At 39.2% G+C, this 24067-nt stretch overlaps 1 protein-coding gene across 1 annotated transcript in view; it reads right to left on the bottom strand.

Annotated features, from left to right (window-relative positions):
* Positions 1 to 18579, bottom strand: part of GHDC (GH3 domain containing) — a 390939-nt gene extending 372360 nt beyond the window's left edge. Inside the window, exon 1 of the mRNA XM_053699058.1 lies at positions 18532 to 18579. The gene's annotated coding sequence lies outside the window, so the exon portion shown is untranslated. The remainder of the gene's footprint in view (positions 1 to 18531) is intronic.
* Positions 18580 to 24067: the final 5488 nt, after the last annotated feature.

The following is a 24067-nucleotide window of genomic DNA, read 5'->3' on the forward strand; positions in this document are numbered from 1 at the left end:
TGTGAGACTGAGTGGAACTTGAACCTAATTCCCAATTCTTAATAGAGTCCTGGTATTACACTCCCAGAACTAAATTCAAACTCCAAGGAGGAGAAATTGACTTAATGACAGGTTTGATACGAACCAAAGCCTGTACAAAACAATGAATATCAGGAAGATTAGCAATCTTTCTGTGAAACAGCACAGAAAGAGCAGAAATTTGTCCTTTCAAGGAACTTGCAGACAAACCTTTATCCAGACCATCCTGAAGAAACTGTAAAATTCTAGGAATTCTAAAAGAATACCAGGAAAATTGATGAGAAGAACACCAAGAAATGTAAGTCTTCCAGACTCGATAATGTATCTTTCTAGACAAAGATTTACGAGCCTGTAACATAGTATTAATTACGGAGTCAGAGAAACCTCTATGACTAAGAATCAAGCGTTCAATCTCCATACCTTCAAATTTAATTATTTGAGATCCTGATGGAAAAATGGGCCTTGAGATAGAAGGTCTGGTCTTAATGGAAGAGTCCAAGGTTGGCAAGAAGCCATCCGAACAAGATCCGCATACCAAAACCTGTGAGGCCATGCTGGAGCCACCAGCAGTACAAACAAACGCTCTTTTAGAATCTTGGAAATCACTCTTGGAAGAAGAACTAGAGGCGGAAAGATATAGGCAGGATGATACTTCCAAGGAAGCAACAATGCATCCACTGCCTCCGCCTGAGGATCCCTGGATCTGGACAGATACCTGGGAAGTTTCTTGTTTAGATGAGAAGCCATCAGATCTATTTCTGGAAGACCCCAGATTTGAACAATCTGAAGAAATACCTCTGGGTGAAGAGACCATTCGCCCGGATGTAACGTCTGGCGACTGAGATAATCCGCTTCCCAATTGTCTATACCTGGGATGTGAACCGCAGAAATTAGACAGGAGCTGGATTCCGCCCATACAAGTATTCGAGATACTTCTTTCATAGCCAGAGGACTGTGAGTCCCCCCTTGATGATTGACATATGCCACGGTTGTGACATTGTCCGTCTGAAAACAAATGAACGATTCTCTCTTCAGAAGAGGCCACGACTGAAGAGCTCTGAAAATCGCACAGAGTTCCAAAATGTTGATTGGTAATCTCGCCTCCTGAGATTCCCAAACCCCCTGCGCTGTCAGAGACCCCCATACAGCTCCCCAACCTGTCAGACTCGCATCTGTTGAGATCACAGTCCAGGTTGGAAGAACAAAAGAAGCCCCTTGAACTAAACGATGGTGATCTGTCCACCACGTCAGAGAGTGTCGTACAATCGGGTTTAAAGATATTAACTGTGATATCTTTGTATAATCGCTGCACCACTGGTTCAGCATACAGAGCTGAAGAGGTCGCATATGAAAACAAGCAAAGGGGATCGCGTCCGATGCAGCAGTCATAAGACCTAGAATTTCCATGCATAAGGCTACCGAAGGGAATGATTGAAACTGAAGGTTTCGACAAGCTGAAATCAATTTCAGACGTCTCTTCTCCGTCAGAGACAAAGTCATGGACACTGAATCTATTTGGAAACCTAAAAAGGTTACCCTTGTCTGAGGAGTCAATGAACTCTTTGGTAAATTGATCCTCCAACCATGTTCTTGAAGAAACGACACAAGTCGATTCGTATGAGATTCTGCTAAATGTGAAGACTGAGCAAGTACCAAGATATCGTCCAAATAAGGAAATACCACAATACCCTGTTCTCTGATTACAGATAGAAGGGCACCAAGAACCTTTGAAAAAATCCTTGGAGCCGATGCTAGGCCGAACGGCAGAGCCACAAATTGGTAATGCTTGTCTAGAAAAGAGAATCTCAGAAACTGAAAGTGATTTAAATGAATCGGAATATGCAGATATGCATCCTGCAAATCTATTGTGGACATATAATGCCCTTGCTGAATAGATTTGAGTAAAACCCCAGACCCTGTTCCAGAACTGGAACTGGCACAATTACTCCAGCCAACTCTAGATCTGAAACACATTTCAGAAATGCCTGAGCCTTCACTGGATTTATTGGAATAAGAGAAAGAAAAAATCTTCTTGCAGGTGGCCTTACCTTGAAACCTATTCTGTACCCTTGTGAAACAATGTTCTGAATCCAAAGACTGTGAATCGAATTGATCCAAATTTCTTTGAAAAATCGTAATCTGCCCCCTACCAGCTGCGCTGGAATGAGGGCCGCACCTTCATGTGGACTTGGTAGCTGGCTTTGGCTTTCTAAAAGGCTTGGATTTATTCCAGACTGGAGACGGTTTCCAAACAGAAACCGTTCCTTTAGGGGAAGGATCAGGCTTCTGTTCCTTATTCTGACGAAAGGAACAAAAACGATTAGCAGCCCTATATTTACCTTTAGATTTTTTATCCTGAGGTAAAAAAGTTCCTTTCCCCCCAGTAACAGTTGAAATAATAGAATCCAACTGGGAACCAAACAATTTATTACCTTGGAAAGAAAGGGAAAGCAAAGTTGACTTAGAAGACATATCAGCATTCCAAGTTTTAAGCCATAAAGCTCTTCTAGCTAGAATAGCTAAAGACATATACCTGACATCAACTCTAATGATATCAAAGATGGCATCACAAATAAAGTTATTAGCATGTTGAAGAAGTTTAACAATGCTATGAGAATTATGATCTGACACTTGTTGCGCCAAAGCCTCCAACCAAAAAGTAGAAGCTGCAGCAACATCAGCCAAAGAAATAACAGGCCTAAGAAGATTACCTGAACATAAATAAGCTTTCCTTAGAAAGGAATCAATCTTCCTATCTAAAGGATCCTTAAAGGAAGTACTATCTGCCGTAGGAATAGTAGTGCGCTTAGCAAGAGTAGAGATAGCCCCATCAACTTTAGGGATTTTGTCCCAAAACTCTAATCTGTCAGATGGCACAGGATACAATTTCTTAAATCTTTTAGAAGGAGTAAAAGAATTACCCAGATTATTCCATTCCCTAGAAATTACTTCAGAAATAGCATCAGGGACAGGAAAAACTTCCGGAATAACTATAGGAGGTTTAAAAACCGAATTTAAACGCTTATTAGATTTAGTATCAAGAGGACTAGAATCCTCTATTTCTAATGCGATTAAAACTTCTTTAAGTAAAGAACGAATAAATTCCATTTTAAATAAATATGAAGATTTATCAGTGTCAATATCTGAGACAGAATCCTCTGAACCAGAAAAATCCTCATCAGAAACAGACAAATCAGAATGATGATGTTCATTTAAAAATTCATCTGAGAAATGAGAAGTTTTAAAAGACCGTTTTACGCTTACTGGAAGGAGGAATAACAGACATAGCCTTCCTAATAGATTTAGAAAAAAAATCTCTTATATTAACAGGAACATCCTGAGTATTAGATGTTGATGGAACAGCAACAGGTAATGGAATATTACTAATGGAAATTTTATCTGCATTAGCAAGTTTATCATGACATTCATCACAAACTACAGCCGGAGGAACAGTTACCACAAGTTTACAACAAATGCACTTAACTTTGGTAGAACCAGCATCAGGCAGCGTTTTTCCAGAAGTAGCTTCTGATCCAGGGTCAATCTGAGACATCTTGCAATGTGTAAAAGAAAAAACAACATATAAAGCAAAATCTATCAAATTCCTTAAATGACAGTTTCAGGAATGGGAAAAAATGCCAATGAACAAGACTCTAGTAACCAGAAGCAAAAGAAAAATAAGACTTAAATAATGGGAAAAAAAGGTGGAGACAAGAATGACGCCACATCCGGTGACGCCGACATTTTTGGCGCAAAACGTCAAAAAAATTACGCAATCACGAACAACTTCCGGCGACAAGTATGACGCCGGAAATGACAAAGAAATTTTTTGTGCCAAAAAAGTGAAGCATTTTCAGCCCCCGCGAGCCTAACAGCCCACAGAGAAAAGAGTCAATTTAAAGGTAAGAAAAAAATTGATAATTCATATGCATTATCCCAAATAATGAAACTGACTGAAATAAGGAATATTGATCATCCTGAATCAAGGCAAATAAATGTTTAAACATATATTTAGAACTTTTACATAAAAGTGCCCAACCATAGCTTAGAGTGTCACAAAAAATAAGACTTACTTACGCCAGGACACTCATCTACATGTAGTAGAAAGCCAAACCAGTACTGAAACGAGAATCAGTAGAGGTAATGGTATATAAGAGTATATCGTCGATCTGAAAAGGGAGGTAAGAGATGAATCTCTACGACCGATAACAGAGAACCTATGAAAAAGATCCCGTAGAAGGAGACCATTGAATTCAAATAGGCAATACTCTCCTCACATCCCTCTGACATTCACTGCACACTGAGAGGAAAACTTACTTCACCACCTCCACAGGAGGCAAAGTTTGTTGAAAGTTTGCCCCTCCTGGTAGGAATGTATATCCCATACGTCACTAGCTCATGGACTCTTGCTAATTACATGAAAGAAAGTATATTAATATAACAGTGTTGGTTATGCAAAACTGGGGACTGGGTAATAAAGGGATTATCTATCTTTTAAAACAATAAAAATTCTGGAGATATATATACTGTCACCTCTTGCTTTATTTGTATGCTGATGACAGTGTGGTGAGTTATGAAGGCCCAAATGTCTGAAGTATGTATTTAAAGCCTGCACATGATGGTAAAAATGTTCTTATGGGTTATATCATCTTTCATCCTGTAATAAGCTAGTGATAATTCAGAGTCACATTGAATTGGTATTTAATTCTTGTATACCCAGAAAAAGAGCTCATATTTCATTTCAGGGCTTTCGGTTATCTTTTTAATAGTCTATATATTCTCCTGTAGTTGTAGTGAGTATATGTATATAACTTACCTAGAGTAATATTTAATGCATAACTAATTGTTAGTCTAAAGCAGGGGTGTCCAAACTTTGCTCTCCAGAGGTTTTGGAACTACATTTCCGATGATGCTCAGCCAGCAATTTTATCTAGCTGAGCATCATGGTAAATGTAGTTCCAAAACCTCTGGAGAGCAAAGTTTGGACACCCCTGGTCTAAAGCATCCACTTAGGCAGATATATCTTTTAAGAGTAGTTCCTCAAATATTCAGATTTTTGCCCTAATAGATAATAAATTATTTCTGCCCTGTGTAAGTTAAACTATATTAATGACAGAAGGGCTTTGTATAGACGGCTTTGAGCTAGTTTTATAACTTTAGAGATGTTCCTCAATTAGAGTTACCTGTTATTATTATTATTATTATTATTATTATTATTAGTTATTTGTAGAGCGCCAACAGATTCCGCACCACTATAAACAAAGGCGGAGTACAACAAAACAAATATAGGGATCAAATGGGTAGAGGGCCCTGCCAAGAGTTGCACTGTTGTAGTCAGCTCTTAAGAAGGTGATCTACAAACAGCTGGACTCTTAGGCTTACATGCTAAGGGGGTTCAGGGGATAGCAATGGAGGAGAGGAACTGGTATAAAGAAAGGTTAGCGTAGGTTGTATGCATCCCTGAACAGTAGAGTCTTTAGGGAGCACTTGAAGCTTTTAAAACTAGAAGAGAGTCTTGTGGAGCGAGGCAGAGAGTTCCACAAGATGGGAGCCAGTCTGGAGAAGTCCTGTAAACAGGAGGTTGTGAGCAGAGCGAAGGGGATGGGAGGGAGAGTATCTGGAGATAAGGTCTGAGATATAGGGGGGAACAGTGCAGTTGAGGGCTTTGTATGTCAGAATGAGAACTTTGTGTTTGATCCTAGAGGCAAGAGGAAGCCAGTGAAGGGATTGGCAGAGAGGTGCAGCAGATGAAGAGCGACGTGTAAGGAAGAGGAGTCTGGCAGAGGCATTCATAATGGATTGTAAAGGAGCTAGGCGGCAGGTGGGGAGACCAGAGAGGACAGAGTTGCAGTAATCGAGGCGGGAAAGAATGAGAGAGTGGATTAAAATCTTAGTTGTGTCTTGTGTAAGGAAGTGTCTAATTTGAGAGATGTTTTTAAGGTGGAAGCGGCAGGCTTTAGTCAATGACTGAATGTGAGGAGTGAAAGAAAGATCTGAGTCAAATGTGACCCCGAGACATCGGGCATGCGGGGTAAAAGTAATGGTGGAATTGTCGACAGTTATAGAGAGATTGGGGGTGGAGAGTTTAGAAGAAGGGGGGAAAATAAGGAGCTCAGTTTTGGAGAGATTTAGCTTGAGGTAGTGAGAGGACATCCAGTTAGAGATGTGAGAAAGACAGTTAGTGACACGGGTTAGCAAGGAAGAAGATAGGTCTGGTGCAGAGAAGTAGATTTGGATGTCGTCGGCATACAAATGATATTGTAAACTGTGGGACTTTATTAGGGAACCTAGTGATGACGTGTAGATTGAGAAGAGAAGGGGACCGAGGACAGAGACTTGCGGTACTCCGACAGAAAGTGGTGACGGGGCAGAGGAGGCCCCAGAGAAGGCTACACTAAAGGTACGGTTTGACAGGTAGGAAGAGAGCCATGAGAGGGCTGTGTCACAGATGCCGAAGGATTGGAGGGTTTGGAGCAAAAGAGGGTGGTCAACAGTATCAAAGGCTGTGGATAGATCAAGGAGGATAAGCAGAGAGAAGTGGCCTTTTGATTTTGCTGTAAGTAGGTCATTGGTAACCTTAACAATTGCTGTCTCTGTGGAGTGATGGGGACGAAATCCAGATTGCAATGGGTCAAGGAGGGAGTTTATTGTAAGGAAATGGGATAGGCGTGCATAAGCTAGTTTTTCGAGAAGCTTTGATGCAAGAGGGAGGAGGGAAATAGGGCGGTAGTTGGATGGGGAGGTTGGATCAAGGGAAGGTTTATTGAGGATAGGTGTGACCAGTGCATGTTTCAGCGATGAGGGAAATATACCAGTGCTGAGGGAGAGGTTGAAAGTGTGTGTGAGTATAGGGGTAAGGGTGGCAGAGAGGGAGGGGAGTAGCTGTGAGGGGATAGGGTCAAGGGGACAGGTAGTGAGGTGAGAGCGCAGTATAATGGTTATAGAAAAACATGTATTTAACTGCCAAATATTTCACTATTTTAGGTCTCAGTTATAACAGGGCTTACTATATACTTGTATGAAACAGATGAAGCCATTATATATTTGCAGAAGGCATTTGTTAATAGGTCAGTTAGAGTTTATATACTGGTATATATACAGTTCTTACCTATTTGTTTATTTTGGAAATCTATTAGCCATACAGATAGTTTGGCCTGTTAATAACACTAGAGCTTGAGTGAACTCTGGTTTAAAGGACCAGTCAACACAGTAGATTTGCATAATCAACAAATGCAAGATAACAAGACAATGCAATAGCACTTAGTCTGAACTTCAAATGAGTAGATTTTTTTTCTGACAATTTTAAAAGTTATGTCTTTTTCCACTCCCCCTGTACCATGTGACAGCCATCAGCCAATCACAAATTCATACACGTTCCATGTGACAGCCAACAGCCATTCACAAATGCATACACACTTATTCTTGCACATGCTCAGTAGGAGCTGGTGACTCAAAAAGTTTAAATATAAAAAGACTGTGCACATTTAGTTAATTGAAGTAAATTGGAAAGTTGTTTAAAATGGCATGCTCTATCTGAATAATGAAAGTTTAATTTTGATTGAGTGTCCCTTTAATGTTCTAACTAATTTATCTATAACTATAGCAAGTATGCTGTTATGTTTCTCTATATATAGCCATGCGCTAATATGTTTGACATTTTGTATTTGGTTTATGTGCTTTAGTTTGTAACTTTGTATATTCCTTTTCACACAGAGGTTCAGAACAGGCCTCTGGCTTTATTCAGCAGGTTTTCCTTTAATAATTATTCCTTCTGCCAGCTGATTCTAGAAACCACTTGAGAGTTATATTTCTTCCTGAAAGTCATTTATATTAGTTATTTCATTTTAAGCAACTGTCTAATTTACTGCTATTATCAATTATTTATTCTCTTGGTATTTTTATTTCAAAAAGCATTAATGTAAGCTTAGGAGCCGGCCCATTTTTGGTTCAGAACCCTGGGTAGCACTTGCTGATTTGTGGCTACATTTAGTCACCAATCAGCAAGCGCTACCCAGGTGCTGAACAAATAATGGACCTGCTCCTAAGCTTACACTCCTGCTTTTCAAATAAATATATCAAGAGAACGAAGAAAAATTGATAATAGGAGTAAATTAGAAAGTTGCTTAACATTGCACGCTCTATCTGAATCATGAAATAAAAAACTTGAACTCATATGCCTTTAATACACCTGCTTTATGACCACTTCAGGAGTCATGTGAGTATAAAGAAAGTTATTTCCGTTTTATCAATTTGCTGAAAGTGAAGCTCAATTTTCATCAATGAGTGCCCAGTTTGTAAAAATACTTTTAAAAACAGGAGCACTTTCATTGATGAAAATTAACATTGCACTGGATTTGAAGAAATACTTACCTTTTACTCCTGCAAAGCCGGATCCACGATCCCCCTCCTTCTTCTTCCTGCTGTAGACCACAGCAATGACGAAACTGGCTTCCTCCAATCACAGCCGGGCATCACGAGATGGACGCTCTGGGGTGCAAGCCATGATTGGAGGAAGCCGGTTTTGACATTTCTGACGTCAGTACAGAGGAACTGAGGCTGGGATCGGCAATCCGGCTTTGCAGAAGTAAAAGGTAAGTATTTCTTCAAATCCGGTGCAATGTAAATTTTCATCAATGAAAGTGCCCCTGTTTTTAAAAATATTTTTAAAAACCGGGCACTCATTGATGAAAATTGACCTTCACTTTAATCTTTTGGTAGATGGTATTTCTATCTCTGAGGAGGCAAAGCTTCTTATATTATTCAAAGTGTACTAAGGTAGTGAGTCAGTTTCAATGTATGCTATTTATATCCCCAAGTGTGCTCTGTTATATTTTTATAATATAGTTCTACTTAGTTTTTCTTATTATATTTAAAAAGATTTGAGCTTTATGGGAAAGTTTAATTTTTTACTTCACTGTCCCTTTAAACATTGTATGGCTCCTAAACAAAACAGGTTATTGGGAGGAGCTGCAGCGTGCAAGGCCTCCTAATTTATTATTGTAGCAATGTCCAAGATACAGAGCTGCCAAGTGACAATATAAGACTGCATGACACTACTTTTCTGTGTTGGATTAGTAAAAGCATACTACGAAATAAAACATCTGATCACCCAGGCTCATAAATCAGCTAAACTTGCACTTGTTATATCAAATACATTAGCTTTTCTGTAAAATGTCTGCTTTTTCCCCACACTCCTTAGAGAGGCCAAAAACCAAAAATATGTAACTTAGGTTTTTAAAATCCTGCAATATTTCCAAATCAGCAATTTGATTTGCAGCATTAGCAGGATACAGAAATTGCTTTTTGACCTATCTAGGGAAGGTGAAGCAAGCACAATTTTTACACAATAAGCAAGATGTGTTTTAAAGAGAAGCAAACTCTATCCAAAACTAGGTGCCCTGTACAGAAACAAGTCCTGCCTCAGCCCTACAGTAAAGGAAAAGATTGTACAGCAAATGCTGATGCCAATTATGGATTATGGGGATGTAGTATATGCACCTGCATCGCAAACTCACCTTAAAGGGACACTGAACCCAAATTTATTCTTTCGTGATTCAGATAGAGCATGCAATTTTAAGCAACTTTCTAATTTACTCCTATTATCAAATTTTCTTTGTTCTCTTGCTATCTTTATTTGGAAAAAGAAGGCATCTAAGTTTTTTTATTAGTTCAGAACTCTGGACAGCACTTTTTTTTATTGGTGGATTAATTTATCCACCAATCAGCAAGAACAACCCAGGTTGTTCACCAAAAATTGTCCGGCATTTAAACTTCTTGCATTTCAAATAAAGATACCAAGAGAATGAAGAAAATTTGATAATAGGAGTGAATTAGAAAGTTGCTTAAAATTTCATGCTCTATCTGAATCACGGAAGAAAAAATTTGGGTTCAGTGTCCCTTTAATAAACGTAATACATTGTATAACTCGTTCTGCCGCTTTGTGCTACAATGTAACTACAGGACCCACCATTGTGACATGCTAAAAGAACTAAACTGGCTGTCGCTGGAATCCAAACTCACCCTCCATCTTTCCTGCCTTGTGTTTAAGAGCTTTTCTGGGAAGCTCCCACCCTACCAGAGCAGAATGCTCTCCCCGGCTGTTCCCACCTCCCTTAACCTCCAATCCAGTACCAGCACATTATTTAGTCTTAATACAAAAAGAAAGTAGCTCGATCCTCCTTTTCCTACAGAGCACCACAATTATGGAACGACCTCCCGCACACTTTCAAACCTTCCCCAAGCCTAAAATCCTTTAAGAGATCCAGCTCTACATATCTCAAAACAGAATGCACCTATTATGGTTGATTATATATTTCCTACCTGTTCTTTGTTAAATTTTGCATATATTATGTATTAAAGGGAAACTGAACCCACATTTTTGTTATTTCGTGATTCAGATAGAGCATGCAATTTTAAGCAACTTTCTAATTTACTCCTATTATAATTTTTTCTTTGTTCTCTTGCTATCTTTATTTGAAAGAGAAGGCATCTAAGCTTTTTTTGGATCAGAACTCTGGACAGCACTTTTTTATTGGTGGATGAATTTATCCACCAATCAGCAAGGACAACCCAGGTTGTTCACCAAAAATGGGCCGGCATCTAAACTTACATTCTTGCATTTCAAATAAAGATACCAAGAGAACGGAGAAAATTTGATAATAGGAGTAAATTAGAAAATTGCTTAAAATTTCATGCTCTATCTGAATCACGAAAGAAAAAAATTTGGGTCCAGTGTCCCTTTAACCCCTTAAAGTGGATGTAAAGTCAATGCTATCACACAATTTCAATTTGTTTATCATTCAAAATTAAGTTAAGTTTAATTCATCATTTTTTTTAAATGTATAATTATATCGATCTATATACTTATTTACTGTTAATCATCTTGCTCGCTTCCTCCGCCCGCCATTTTTGACCGCATTTTGAAGGTTGATTGACACTGTAGTCTACTAATAATCAATCATACCCCGTGGCGTCCAGCCCCTTTTCGGAGACGTCACTATCTCTTTATGCGCATGCGTCTTTCTTTATGCGCATGCGAAACCAACTGCTGTTTGATTCAGAAGCGCTGCGCGTACACGATTTAAGCATACGCATAACAATGCAGCAGTCATTTGCTTCCTGGATACACAGAGAATTTAATAACGCATGCGCAAATCAGGCACTGAATGTTAAACGCATGCGCAAAAAAACAACACATCGTGAACGAGCTTTTCGAACACGTCATAGAGCGGGTGGGACCGCTCTATACGTTAGGCGGAAGAAATAAAGGAAGAAATGGATAGGAGGAGCTAGAAGCGAAAACGGAGATAAGTTTGCATTTAAAATATAATGTGATATTTTGCGAATTTTGGGGGGAAAAAATTGCGTTTTGACTAATACACTGATTATGAATTATAATTGACTCCTTGAAACGGGAAAATTTACATTCACTTTAATGACCAAGGACGTACGCCACACGTCCTCAAAAAAAATACAGTTAATGACCGAGGACGTGTGGCGTACGTCCTTGGTCTGGAAAGCAGCTGGAAGCGATCCTGCTCGTTTCCAGCTGCTTTCCGGTTATTGCAGTGATGCCTCGATATCGAGGCATCCTGCAATAACCCCCCTTGGCCATCCGATGCAGAGAGAGGCACTCTGTGGCCCTCTCTACACCGGACATCGGTGGCCGGTATCGTTGGTGGGTGGGAGCAAGTCTGGGAGGCGGGTGGGCGGCCATCGATGTGCCGAGTGGAATGGAAGGGGGCGGGACGGGTGGGAGCGCGCATGGGAGCGCACGCGTGCACGGGGGGGCGGCGGGCGGGCGCGTGCACAGAGCGGGAGGGAACCGCTACACTACAGAAAAATAAACTGTGAAAAGTGAAAAAATAAAAAGTTTTGAAAGCTGTAAATAAACAGCTAAGGGATCTGGAAGGGATGGGGGGTTGATCTTGGGGGGGGGGGAGCTACACTACAGAAAAGGGCATTTTTTTTTTAAAAAAAAGGCACATTTATTTACTAAACTGGGTACTGGCCAGTACCCAAGATGGCGCCCATTAAGGCAGAGGGGGAGGGTTAGAGAGCTGTTTGGTGGGGGATCAGTGAGGCTAGGAGCTAAGGGGGGATCCTACACAGCAGCATATGTAAATATGCTTAAAAAAAAACACAAAAAAAGCCCAAATATAGCTTTTATTTTAGTACTGGCAGAATTTCTGCCAGTACTTAAGATGGCGGGAACAATTGTGGGGTGGGGGAGGGAAGAGAGCTGTTTGGGAGGGATCAGGGGGTCTCATGTTTCAGGTGGGAGGCTGAGCTCTACACTAAAGCTAAAATTAACCCTGCAAGCTCCCTACAAGCTACATAATTAACCCCTTCACTGCTAGCCATAATACACGTGTGAAATGCAGCGGCATTTGGCGGCCTTCTAATTTCCAAAAAGCAACGCCAAAGACATATATGTCTGCTATTTCTGAACAAAGGGGATCCCAGAGAAGCATTTACAACCATTTGTGCCATAATTGCACAAGCTGTTTGTAAATGATTTCAGTGAGAAACCTAAAATTGTGAAAAATTTAACGTTTTTTTTTAATTTGATCGCATTTGGCGGTGAAATGGTGGCATGAAATATACCAAAATTGGCCTAGATCAATACTTGGGGTTGTCTACTACACTACACTAAAGCTAAAATTATCCCTAAAAGCTCCCTACATGCTCCATAATTAACCCCTTCACTGCTGGGCATAATACACGTGTAGTGCGCAGTGGCATTTAGCAGCCTTCTAATTACTAAAAAGCAACGCCAAAGCCATATATGTCTGCTATTTCTGAACAAAGGGGATCCCAGAAAAGAATTTACAACCATTTAAAGTGAAGGTAAAGTTTTACCGCTCTCTATACACCAATCAATTAGTCATATCTTCATTTACTAAGTCGCTAAGCTTTTGTCACATATCGATTATATATTTATGTAAAAAAAACTTTTCTTTTTCACTATCGTTACCTTCCTAACTCCTCCCCGCAGCCATTTCCTTATTTTAGAGACTGACGTACAGAGCAGTCTCTAACGCGCGTTCACGAGGAATGCAACAAACTGCGCATGTGCATAGCGTAGTCCACTCATGGCAATTCTCATAATATAGACAATGGAAGAGTTTCCCAGACTGTATCTGAAATGTCCCAAATAAATGCAGCGTTTAAATCCTGTACATAAAGTAGAGGTAATCCACAGGCAACAATTAAAAGTCTCTTACAAGCGGTATAATCCTCAGCAGTATTCAGCACACTACACACCCCCAATGAAATATGACATAGGCATCCACTATAGCGGAGTAGGTGGTAACCTATCACTCACCCTTCTGCCAATGTCCACAGCTCATCAAACGTCCGGTAGTCGCATATGGGTTTAGCCCAAACACTCGGCGTGTGCACCGTCTGTGTTCCTCCAGCTCATCCGTCCAGGCACCGGGACTTGATGTCAACAAAGGGGTGTGTGCGAATCTGCGAGCCCATTGGCTGAACCGCTCAGCTGTGACTTTGGTAGTGCCGATGTGAGCCGCTTCTTGAATGAAGTTATCTCCCCAAACAGACAGGAACGGGGACAGAGTGGGTTGAGGCTGCAAAAAGGATTCCTTGTAATCCCGGTATAAAAATATAAATAGAAAAAGAACGCAGACCAATAGCCGAAACTCGTTAGAGCTTTTACCATTGTCCTGAATTTTCTTGCTGCTGGAAATTTTTAATTTTTGACCTAATAAATTATGAACTTTTAACAGGAGGAGGTCTGCGTTCTTTTTCTATTTATACGTGAAACGGGAGCGCGCTTGTATTGCAAGTCCGATAATAAAAATGAAACGCATGCGCAGATCATCCGGAATGCGGATGACGTAGATCGACGGCCGTCTAACGGCCAGAATTTCAGTTGGAAGAAAAGAAAACGTGACCAAACAAAAAAAAAATTACGGGTTGACATCGGCAAAGTTAAAAATGTGAGTATAAAACAGGAAAAAAAGACTTTATTATTTGAAATTGAAAAAAATGATGACTTAAACTTATATTAATTTGGGTTAACAAGTGATATTAGACTGTGAAATAGAGTTAACTTTACCTTCACTTTAAGCAATAATTGCACAAGCTGTTTGTAAATAATTTCAGTGAGAAACCTAAAGTTTGTGAAAAACTTAGTAAAAAAGTGAACAATTTTTTTTTTATCTGATCGCATTTGGCGGTGAAATGGTGGCATGAAATATACTAAAATGGGCCTACATCAATATTTTGGGTTGTCTACTAAAAAAAAAATATATACATGTTAATGGCTATTCAGGGATTCCTGAAAGATATCAGTGTTCCAATGTAACTAGCGCTAATTTTGAAAAAAAAAAATGGTTTGGAAATAGCAAAGTGCTACTTGTATTTATGGCCCTATAACTTACAAAAAAAGCAAAGAACATGTAAACATTGGGTATTTCTAAACTCAGGACAAAATTTAGAAACTATTTAGCACGAGTGTTTTTTGGTGGTTGTAGATGTGTAACAGATTTTGGGGGTCATAGTTAGAAAAAGTGTGTTTTTTTCAATTTTTTCCTCATATTTTATAAATTTTTTTATAGTAAATTATAAGATATGATGAAAATAATGGTATCTTTAGAAAGTCCATTTAAAGGGACACTGAACTCAATTTTTTTCTTTTGTGATTCATATAGAGCAAGCAATTTTAAGCAACTTTCTAATTTACTATTATCAATTTTTCTTCGTTCTCTTGCTTTCTTTATTTGAAAAAGAAGGCATCTAAGCTGAGGAGCCAGCCAATTTGGGGTTCAGAACCATGGACAGCACTTGTTTATTGGTGCTGTCCAATCAGCAAGGACAACCCAGGTTGTTCACCAAAAATGGGCCGGCATCTAAACTTAAATTCTTGCTTTTCAAATATAGATACCAAGAGAATAAAGAAAATTTGACAATAGAAGTAAATTAGAAAGATGCTTAAAACTGCATGCTCTATCTGAATCATGAAAGAAAAAATTTGGGTACAGTGTCCCTTTAATGGCGAGAAAAACGGTATATAATATGTGTCGGTACAGTAAATGAGTAAGAGGAAAATTACAGCTAAACACAAACGCTGCAAAAATGTAAAAATAGCCTTGGTCCCAAACGGACAGAAAATGGAAAAGTGCTGTGGTCATTAAGGGGTTAATTAGGTGGCCATGCAACGAAGTTGCAGGACAACCTATTGTTATTGTCAGGATTATTATTTTTTTTATTATTATTATTATTATTATTATTCCGCCACTTATTAAAATGCTTATAAAAACAACAGCATAACTCAAAAACTCATGAAACTTGGCACTATGCTAAAGATCTATGCTGTGCATAATCCTATGCAAAATAAATCCCATAGGTCATGTGATCTAGCAGCCATATTGCTTTTTGCGACAAATTTCGACAACCGCTTGAAAATCTTCTTCTCCAGAACCGCTTATGTTACAGCTGTGAAACTTGCTGTGTGTACTGCTGTACTGACCTAGAATAAAGTTTGTTCAAGACAAGTGATTTAGTCACATGACCTAGCTGCCATTTTGAATTGTGCGAAAATCTTTAAACATCTTCTTCTCTGCAACCGCTAAGTGCAATGAAGCGCAATTTTGCACATGTGCTCCTTGCAAGGTCCTCTACCAAGTTTGCTCAAACTGCGAGTTTTCCATAATCAACATGGCTGCTATGAGCCATTCGCCTTTTTATCGCTGTTTAATTGCGTAAATTTGCACTTTATGCTTTATGTTTACACTATTTAACTATATTACAGTGTAGCAGACACATGAGTACACATAGTCATGACCCCTAAAGGCAATATTGCAGTAAAAATTTGCACTACGCAGTCGCCTTCGTGAAATAAAACATTTGCAAATTTTCATAAAACTTCTGCAAATTTTAGAGGTCTATAGTGAGCATTAGTATGTGCAATTTGAAAGCCATACAATGCATAGATTGGTGGCAATTTTGCTTCGTATGCGCGTTTTTTTAAAAACTACAAAAATCTTTTTCTCCGAAACCGCTTATGGCACAGTTATCTTATGACTAACATTCAGATTTGTTTAAGAGAAGTTGATATGTCATGTGGTTTGGCAGCCATTTTGAATTTTTAAAAAACGCTTAACGATATTTTTAAATTAATAATACAACAAAAAACGTTTTACAAAAATGCTTTATTTTTGCCATGTTTATTGAGATCTATGGTGACAATTATTGTGCATAATATGGAGGCTGTATATCATATGATCTAGCAGCCATTTTGTTTTATGTGAATATTTTGAAAATCTATTTTCTCTGCAACTGCTTATGTTAGAACTGTGAAACTTGCTATATAACCTTATATTGTGACCTAGAGTCACAGTTGTTCATGTTGAAGGAATTGGTCACAAGCTGTAGCAGCCATATTGGTTTACGAGAACATTTCGAAAATGTGTTTCCTTTCCAACCGCTTATGTTAAAGCTGTGAATTTTGCTGTATAACCATATATTGTCACCTAGAGTTACATCTGATCGTGATGAAAGTATTAATCATATGGTGGGGCAGCCATCTTGAAAAACGCAAAAATTTCGAAAATGTGTTTTCTTTCCAACTGCTAATGTTAGAATTGTAAAAACTTCTATAAAGCTTTATATTGTGACAGCTGCTTGTATGTCATTGCAATGTTGATGCGCATGGCCACCTCTATCGCTGCTTGCAGCTATATTATTGTTTTTGTATTTTATTGAACCTTTTGTATCAATGCAATGTTTTGTTGAGCCAGGACATACTTGAAAACTAGAGAAATGTTAATGTATCCTTCCTGGTAAAATATTATATAAATAAAGTAAATAAATAAATCTGCAGATTTTACTTTTCTTTTATCAAAAGTATAATTCAGCATAATCTTTTTAATATCTGATGATGTCCTAATTAAATGTATATTGGGTAAGAATGAAGGCAATTTAAAACAAACAAAAAAAAAAAATATATATATATATATATATATATATATATATACACACATACACAGGTGGCCCTCGTTTTACAACGGTTCAATTTACATTGTTTCAGAATAACAACCTTTTTTTCCAGTCATGTGACTGCTATTGAAAAGCATTGAGAAGCAGTGCATTTATTAAAATAGCCAGTAGGTGGAGCTGTCCGCTTGTGTTGCACTAAAGCTAAGCAAGCTGAAATTAATCAGTTTAACCAGACCTGAGCTATCGATCAGATTTCAAAGGAACAAGACCTTCCTGTCTATAAATCAGTCCATATTGGAATGCATAGAAAGAACTGTTTGCAGAAAAATGCAAGTGAAGTCTGTGTTGTGTGATTATTTTATTAGGTTTATAATGCTATGAATAAGGCCAGGGGGCCAAAACGTGTAAGACGTATTAGGATTAAGCTGATATTATTCTTTAGATTTTAAGCTTTTTTGTATTAATAAACTAACTTTTTATCTTAAAGTGCTATTTGTCCTGACTCGCTGGTGTTCTATGGTTTTGGCTTATAATGCCGTTTAGCAAATGTTTTTGTTCATTTAACTTAGTTTAATTATATATTCTGTGTTGTGTGATTATTTTATTAGGTTTATAATGTTGTTTAGCATTTAAAGTCTTCATTTCAAAGCTTTAAAAATATGTTACGTATGACAATTTCGAGAGGGGCCTGGAACCTATCTCCCTCGCTTCCCATTGACTTACATTATAAACTGGGTTTCAATTTACAACCATTCCTTCTGGAACCCAACCCCCGGCGTAAACTGACGCCTACCTGTATGTGTATGTATATATATATATATATATATATATATCACAAAGGATTATGCATTAATATTCATATCTAGATTTTAAATACTCCCAACAATAATGTTGTTGATAAATATATTAAACAATTGTTTTAAAATATATGTTACAAATAATCTTTCTAGTCTAAGACTCATATATAAATAAAATTGTGTATTCTAAATGAAATTCTTCCTGTGAAGGCACTTTCTGTGACACCACTAGATATGCAAATTAATGCACACTATGAACTAAAATAGCTTTCAAAGTGGCAGGTCTGAAGAAACCAGCTCTAATGAATTTGCAAGGCAGTTCATTTTTACCCATGGCAAAATATAATAGAAAATAAAGAGTGCGGTAGATACAGGAAGGTAACAGTAAAGTCCTCCACCTGTTTCACCCTTATATTTAACTCGCCACCTTTGTTAGCTACCACGAATGGCTCATAACCCTCAGCTCCTCGGACTCCTACAGCTTTCTTTTTTCTATATAGCAACGCATACTTCCTATTGCTCCATAGCATTATTTTTTATAGCCTATTTTAGTAACTAATCCTCTCTGTATTTTCTACAAATGCTGCACGGCAAGTACTTTTTTGTTTCCTGTAACCTTTTAGCTATATACCTGTACGAGTTAGTGAGTGTATCTCTCTATGACAGCAAATACAGGTACCGCAGTACTGATCACGAACTCACACTTAGCAACCACGCTCCTGTTACACTCTCAGTCATTGCTTACATTACTAACCTTCACTTCCCTGATGAAAACAACAGTCTGACACCACGGGTAGCTCCGCCCTCTCCCTTACATCATTTACAGAAAGCCAATAGAGCCACAACATAGAAAACACAAGCAGGACATTTTTAGTGCTGGCAATTGGGCGTTCGGATGAGGAATAAGCCTAAATTATTAGGTTGAAACAGCATTTTTAGTAATGTTTTATTTTCTTTTTATACTTAATTTCTTTTTGAAGATAACTTTGTTTCTAACTTGTTTTGGTGATAACTCAGACAAAATAATCTCACATAAAAAAAATAAAAAAAAATAACTATTCAATGATCATTTCAGCACCTACCAAACACACTGCAATCTGCACTGAGTAACATAATACAATGGTAACGTCATTTATTTATTTATGTATTTATTTTTGGAAATGTTCTTGTACACTTTAATAGCTCCATTTTAATTGCAACGAAATTGTAATCTAATACAATTTGATTAATTTGTGATATGTGACCCTTAATTCGTGTTGTGACCAAATTAAAAGGATAGTGAAATCAAAAACTTTCATGATTTAGAGAGGGGTGCAATTTTAAACAACTTTCAAATTCACTTCTATTATGAAATTTGCTTCAGTTCATTCTCTTGTTATCCTTTGCTGAATGAGCAGCATTTCACTACTGGCAGCTAGCCGAACACATCTAGTTAGCCAATCAAAAGGGACAAATGTGTACAGGAACTAATCAGCAGCGAGCTCCCAGTAGTGTAGGATAGGATACTTGGAATATTAAAGGGACATTAAACCCCAAAAAATTATTTCATGATTCAGGCAGAGAATACAATCCTAAACAACATTCTAATGCACTTATTATGTAATTTGCTTAATTCTTTAGATATCCTTAGTTAAAGAAATAGCAATGCACACAGGTGAGCCAATCACATGAGGCATCTATGTGTAGCCACCAATCATCAGAAGCTTCTGAGCCTATCTAGATATGCTTTTCAGGAAAGAATATCAAGAGAATGAAGCAAATTAGATAATAAAAGTAAATTAGAAAGTTGTTTAAAATGGTATTCTCTATCTGAATCATGAAAGAAAAAAAATGGGTTTATTGTCCCTTTAAGCGCACACCTCCAAAGAAGCGGGATATTACAAATCCAAAAGTTTATTAAGTTATTCAGTTATAAAACCATAACCGTAGACGGCATAAGTAGAATGTGACAATTCACAACACTGAGTGTGTGAACAGTAACACTTGCAAACGCATTTCGTGCATGCGCACTTGATCACTGCATAGGTGTCTACCTTCGCACACCTGTTTATTCAAAAATTCTTAAAGCTTCTTAATACATTAAATTTTAAAATGGAAGATATCTCTGGAGATAACATAACATGTTGTTCTCTAGAATATATATGAGTTATAAATTGTATTTTTCAGAAAATGAACTATTAATTATTATAAAGCCTAGAGAAACATTATTACAATGATATCATAGGAGAGAGTAACTGCAAGAGATAATTTAAATCCCTGTTCATATTTTTCTTTTTACAGATTTTTTTGTAGATAATTAATTCTATGTCAAAAACAGCACTGTAGTATAAATTGTTGTCATTATGTTACATATGATGCATAATACAAAAATAAAGAATAGAGTATACAAAGAGGGGGATAAGAGTGAAAATAAAAGTGGGCTAGTGATGTCGCGAACAGAACTTCCACAACTGTTCGCGAACGGGCGAACCGGGTGAACCGCCATAGACTTCAATAGGCAGGCGAATTTTAAAACCCTTTCTGGCCACAATAGTGATGTAAAAGTTGTTTCAAGGGGACTAACACCTGGACTGTGGCATGCTGGAGGGGGATCCATGGCAAAACTCCCATGGAAAATTACATAGTTGATGCAGAGTCTGGTTTTAATCCATAAAGGGCATAAATCACCTAACATTCCAAAATTGTTTGGAATAACGTGCTTTAAAACATCAGGTATGATGTTGTATCGATCAGGTAGTGTAAGGGTTACGCCCGCTTCACAGTGACAGACCAAACTCCCCGTTTAACGCACCGCAAACAACCGCAAACAGTCCATTTGCACAACCGCAAACTCCCCATTTGCACAAGGTTGGATACCAAGCTAGCCATGTCCTGTTCCTTGTCCTCACTGATGTCATTGAAGGTCTCTTCCTCCACCCAGCCACGTATAACACTAAGGGTCCCCGAAAGGTGACAACAAGACCCTGGGGCGCCTGCTGTGTTTGGTCTTCCACCTCCTCAAAGCCACCTTCCTCCTCTGACTCCTCTTCTTCAGACTCCTCTCTCTGCGTTGCCTCTCTCTGCGTTATTATAAGGTGTGTTAAGTAGTACTATTCCTATCAGTTTAATCCCTGTTACGTCCCCTATAAGGGGACATTTATATGGCATCGATTTTAGGAACCGGGAGATGGAAAAAGATGCTTGGTCGGTCCTCCTACTTCAAATTTGGGGCACTGCGCGTGCAATCTAATGTGCCACCAGATAGGAGTGGTGTGTTAAGTAGTACTATTCTTATCAGTTTAATCCCTGTTACGTCCCCTATCAGGGGACGTGTATATGGCATCGATTTTAGGAACCGGGAGATGGAAAAAGATGCTTGGTCGGTCCTCCTACTTCAAATTTGGGGCACTGCGCATGCAATCTAATGTGCCACCAGATAGGAGTGGTGTGTTAAGTAGTACTATTCTTATCAGTTTAATCCCTGTTACATCCCCTATCAGGGGACATGTATATGGCATCGATTTTAGTAACCGGGAGATGGAAAAAGATGCTTGGTCGGTCCTCCTACTTCAAATTTGGGGCACTGTGCATGCAATCTAATGTGCCACCAGATAGGAGTGGTGTGTTAAGTAGTTCTATTCTTATCAGTTTAATCCCTGTTACGTCCCCTATCAGGGAACGTGTATATGGCATCAATTTTAGGAACCGGGAGATGGAAAAAGATGCTTGGTCGGACCTCCTACTTCAAATTTGGGGCACTGCGCGTGCAATCTAATGTGCCACCAGATAGGAGTGGTGTGTTAAGTAGTTCTATTCTTATCACTTTAATCCCTGTTACGTCCCCTATCAGGGGACGTGTATATGGCATTGATTTTAAGAACCGGGAGATGAAAAAAGATGCTCGGTCGGACCTCCTACTTCAAATTTGGGGCACTGCGCGTGCAATCTAATGTGCCACAAGATAGGAGTGGTGTGTTAAGTAGTTCTATTCTTATCAGTTTAATCCCTGTTACGTCCCCTATCAGGGGACGTGTATATGGCATCGATTTTAGGAACCGGGAGATGGAAAAAGATGCTTGGTCGGTCCTCCTACTTCAAATTTGGGGCACTGCGCGTGCAATCTAATGTGCCACCAGATAGGAGTGGTGTGTTAAGTAGTTCTATTCTTATCAGTTTAATCCCTGTTACGTCCCCTATCAGGGGACGTGTATATGGCATCGATTTTAGGAACCGGGAGATGGAAAAAGATGCTTGGTTGGTCCTCCTACTTCAAATTTGGGGCACTGCGCGTGCAATCTAATGTGCCACCAGATAGGAGTGGTGTGTTAAGTAGTTCTATTCTTATCAGTTTAATCCCTGTTACGTCCCCTATCAGGGGACGTGTATATGGCATCGATTTTAGGAACCGGGAGATGGAAAAAGATGCTTGGTCGATCCTCCTACTTCAAATTTGGGGCACTGCGCGTGCAATCTAATGTGCCACCAGATAGGAGTGGTGTGTTAAGTAGTTCTATTCTTATCAGTTTAATCCCTGTTACGTCCCCTATCAGAGGACGTGTATATGGCATCGATTTTAGGAACCGGGAGATGGAAAAAGATGCTTGGTCGATCCTCCTACTTCAAATTTGGGGCACTGCGCGTGCAATCTAATGTGACACCAGATAGGAGTGGTGTGTTAAGTAGTTCTATTCTTATCAGTTTAATCCCTGTTACGTCCCCTATCAGGGGACGTGTATATGGCATCGATTTTAGGAACCGGGAGATGGAAAAAGATGCTTGGTCGGTCCTCCTACTTCAAATTTGGGGCACTGCACATGCAATCTAATGTGCCACCAGATAGGAGTGGTGTGTTAAGTAGTACTATTCTTATCAGTTTAATCCCTGTTACATCCCCTATCAGGGGACATGTATATGGCATCGATTTTAGGAACCGGGAGATGGAAAAAGATGCTTGGTCGGTCCTCCTACTTCAAATTTGGGGCACTGCGCGTGCAATCTAATGTGCCACCAGATAGGAGTGGTGTGTTAAGTAGTTCTATTCTTATCAGTTTAATCCCTTTTACGTCCCCTATCAGGAGACGTGTACATGGCATTGATTTTAGGAACCAGGAGATGGAAAAAGATGCTTGGTCGGACCTCCTACTTCAAATTTGGGGCACTGCGCGTGCAATCTAATGTGCCACCAGATAGGAGTGGTGTGTTAAGTAGTACTATTACTATCAGTTTAATCCCTGTTATGTGCCTTTTTTTTGGTTTGGTTTTTGAAGCCACAGTGTAGCACCAGAAGACAGAAAAAGTAGGCATGTACACATGACTGAAAAATTAGGTATTGTAGCTGCCGCTGCTGTAGCAGCGGCAAGAAAAATTGATGTTTGTTTCCCAGGCAGAAAGTGCCCTAAAACATTGCGGCTTGAACCCTAGTTGGTGGCGGATAAGTCACGCAAGTCATCCGGCATTCAGAGATAAAATACAGCAGCGTGTGGACCATTTTTAGCCCAAGGCAGCTCATCTCATCAGGCCTTTTTTAGTCGAATGTATCGCCCACTGTCAGTTCCTTCGGGATCCATCCCTCATTCATCTTAATAAAGGTGAGGTAATCTAGACTTTTTTGACCTAGGCGACTTCTCTTCTCAGTGACAATGCCTCCTGCTGCACTGAAGGTCCTTTCTGACAGGACACTTGAAGCGGGGCAGGCCAGAAGTTCTATCGCAAATTGGGATAGCTCAGGCCACAGGTCAAGCCTGCACACCCAGTAGTCAAGGGGTTCATCGCTCCTCAGAGTGTCGATATCTGCAGTTAAGGCGAGGTAGTCTGCTACCTATCGGTCGAGTTGTTCTCTGAGGGTGGACCCAGAAGGGCTGTGGCGATACGTAGGACTTAAAAAGCTCTGCATGTCCTCCATCAACAACATATCTGTAAAGCGTCCTGTCCTTGCCGGCGTGGTGGTGGGAGGAGGAGGATTACTTTCACCTCTTCCCCTGTTAGATTCCCGTTGTGCTGTGACATCACCCTTATACGCTGTGTAAAGCATACTTTTTAATTTATTTTGGAACTGCTGCATCCTTTCCGACTTGCGGTAATTCGGTAACATTTCAGGCACTTTATGCTTATACCGGGGGTCTAGTAGCGTGGACACCCAGTACAGGTCGTTCTCCTTCAGCCTTTTTATCTGAGGGTCCCTCAACAGGCACAACAGCATGAAAGACCCCATTTGCACAAGGTTGGATGCCGAGCTACTCATGTCCTGTTCCTCGTCCTCAGTGATCTCACTGAAGGTATGTTCTTCCCCCCAGCCACGTACAACACCATGG

This window comes from Bombina bombina, chromosome 1 (assembly GCF_027579735.1).
Source record: "Bombina bombina isolate aBomBom1 chromosome 1, aBomBom1.pri, whole genome shotgun sequence".
Taxonomy (NCBI): domain Eukaryota; kingdom Metazoa; phylum Chordata; class Amphibia; order Anura; family Bombinatoridae; genus Bombina; species Bombina bombina.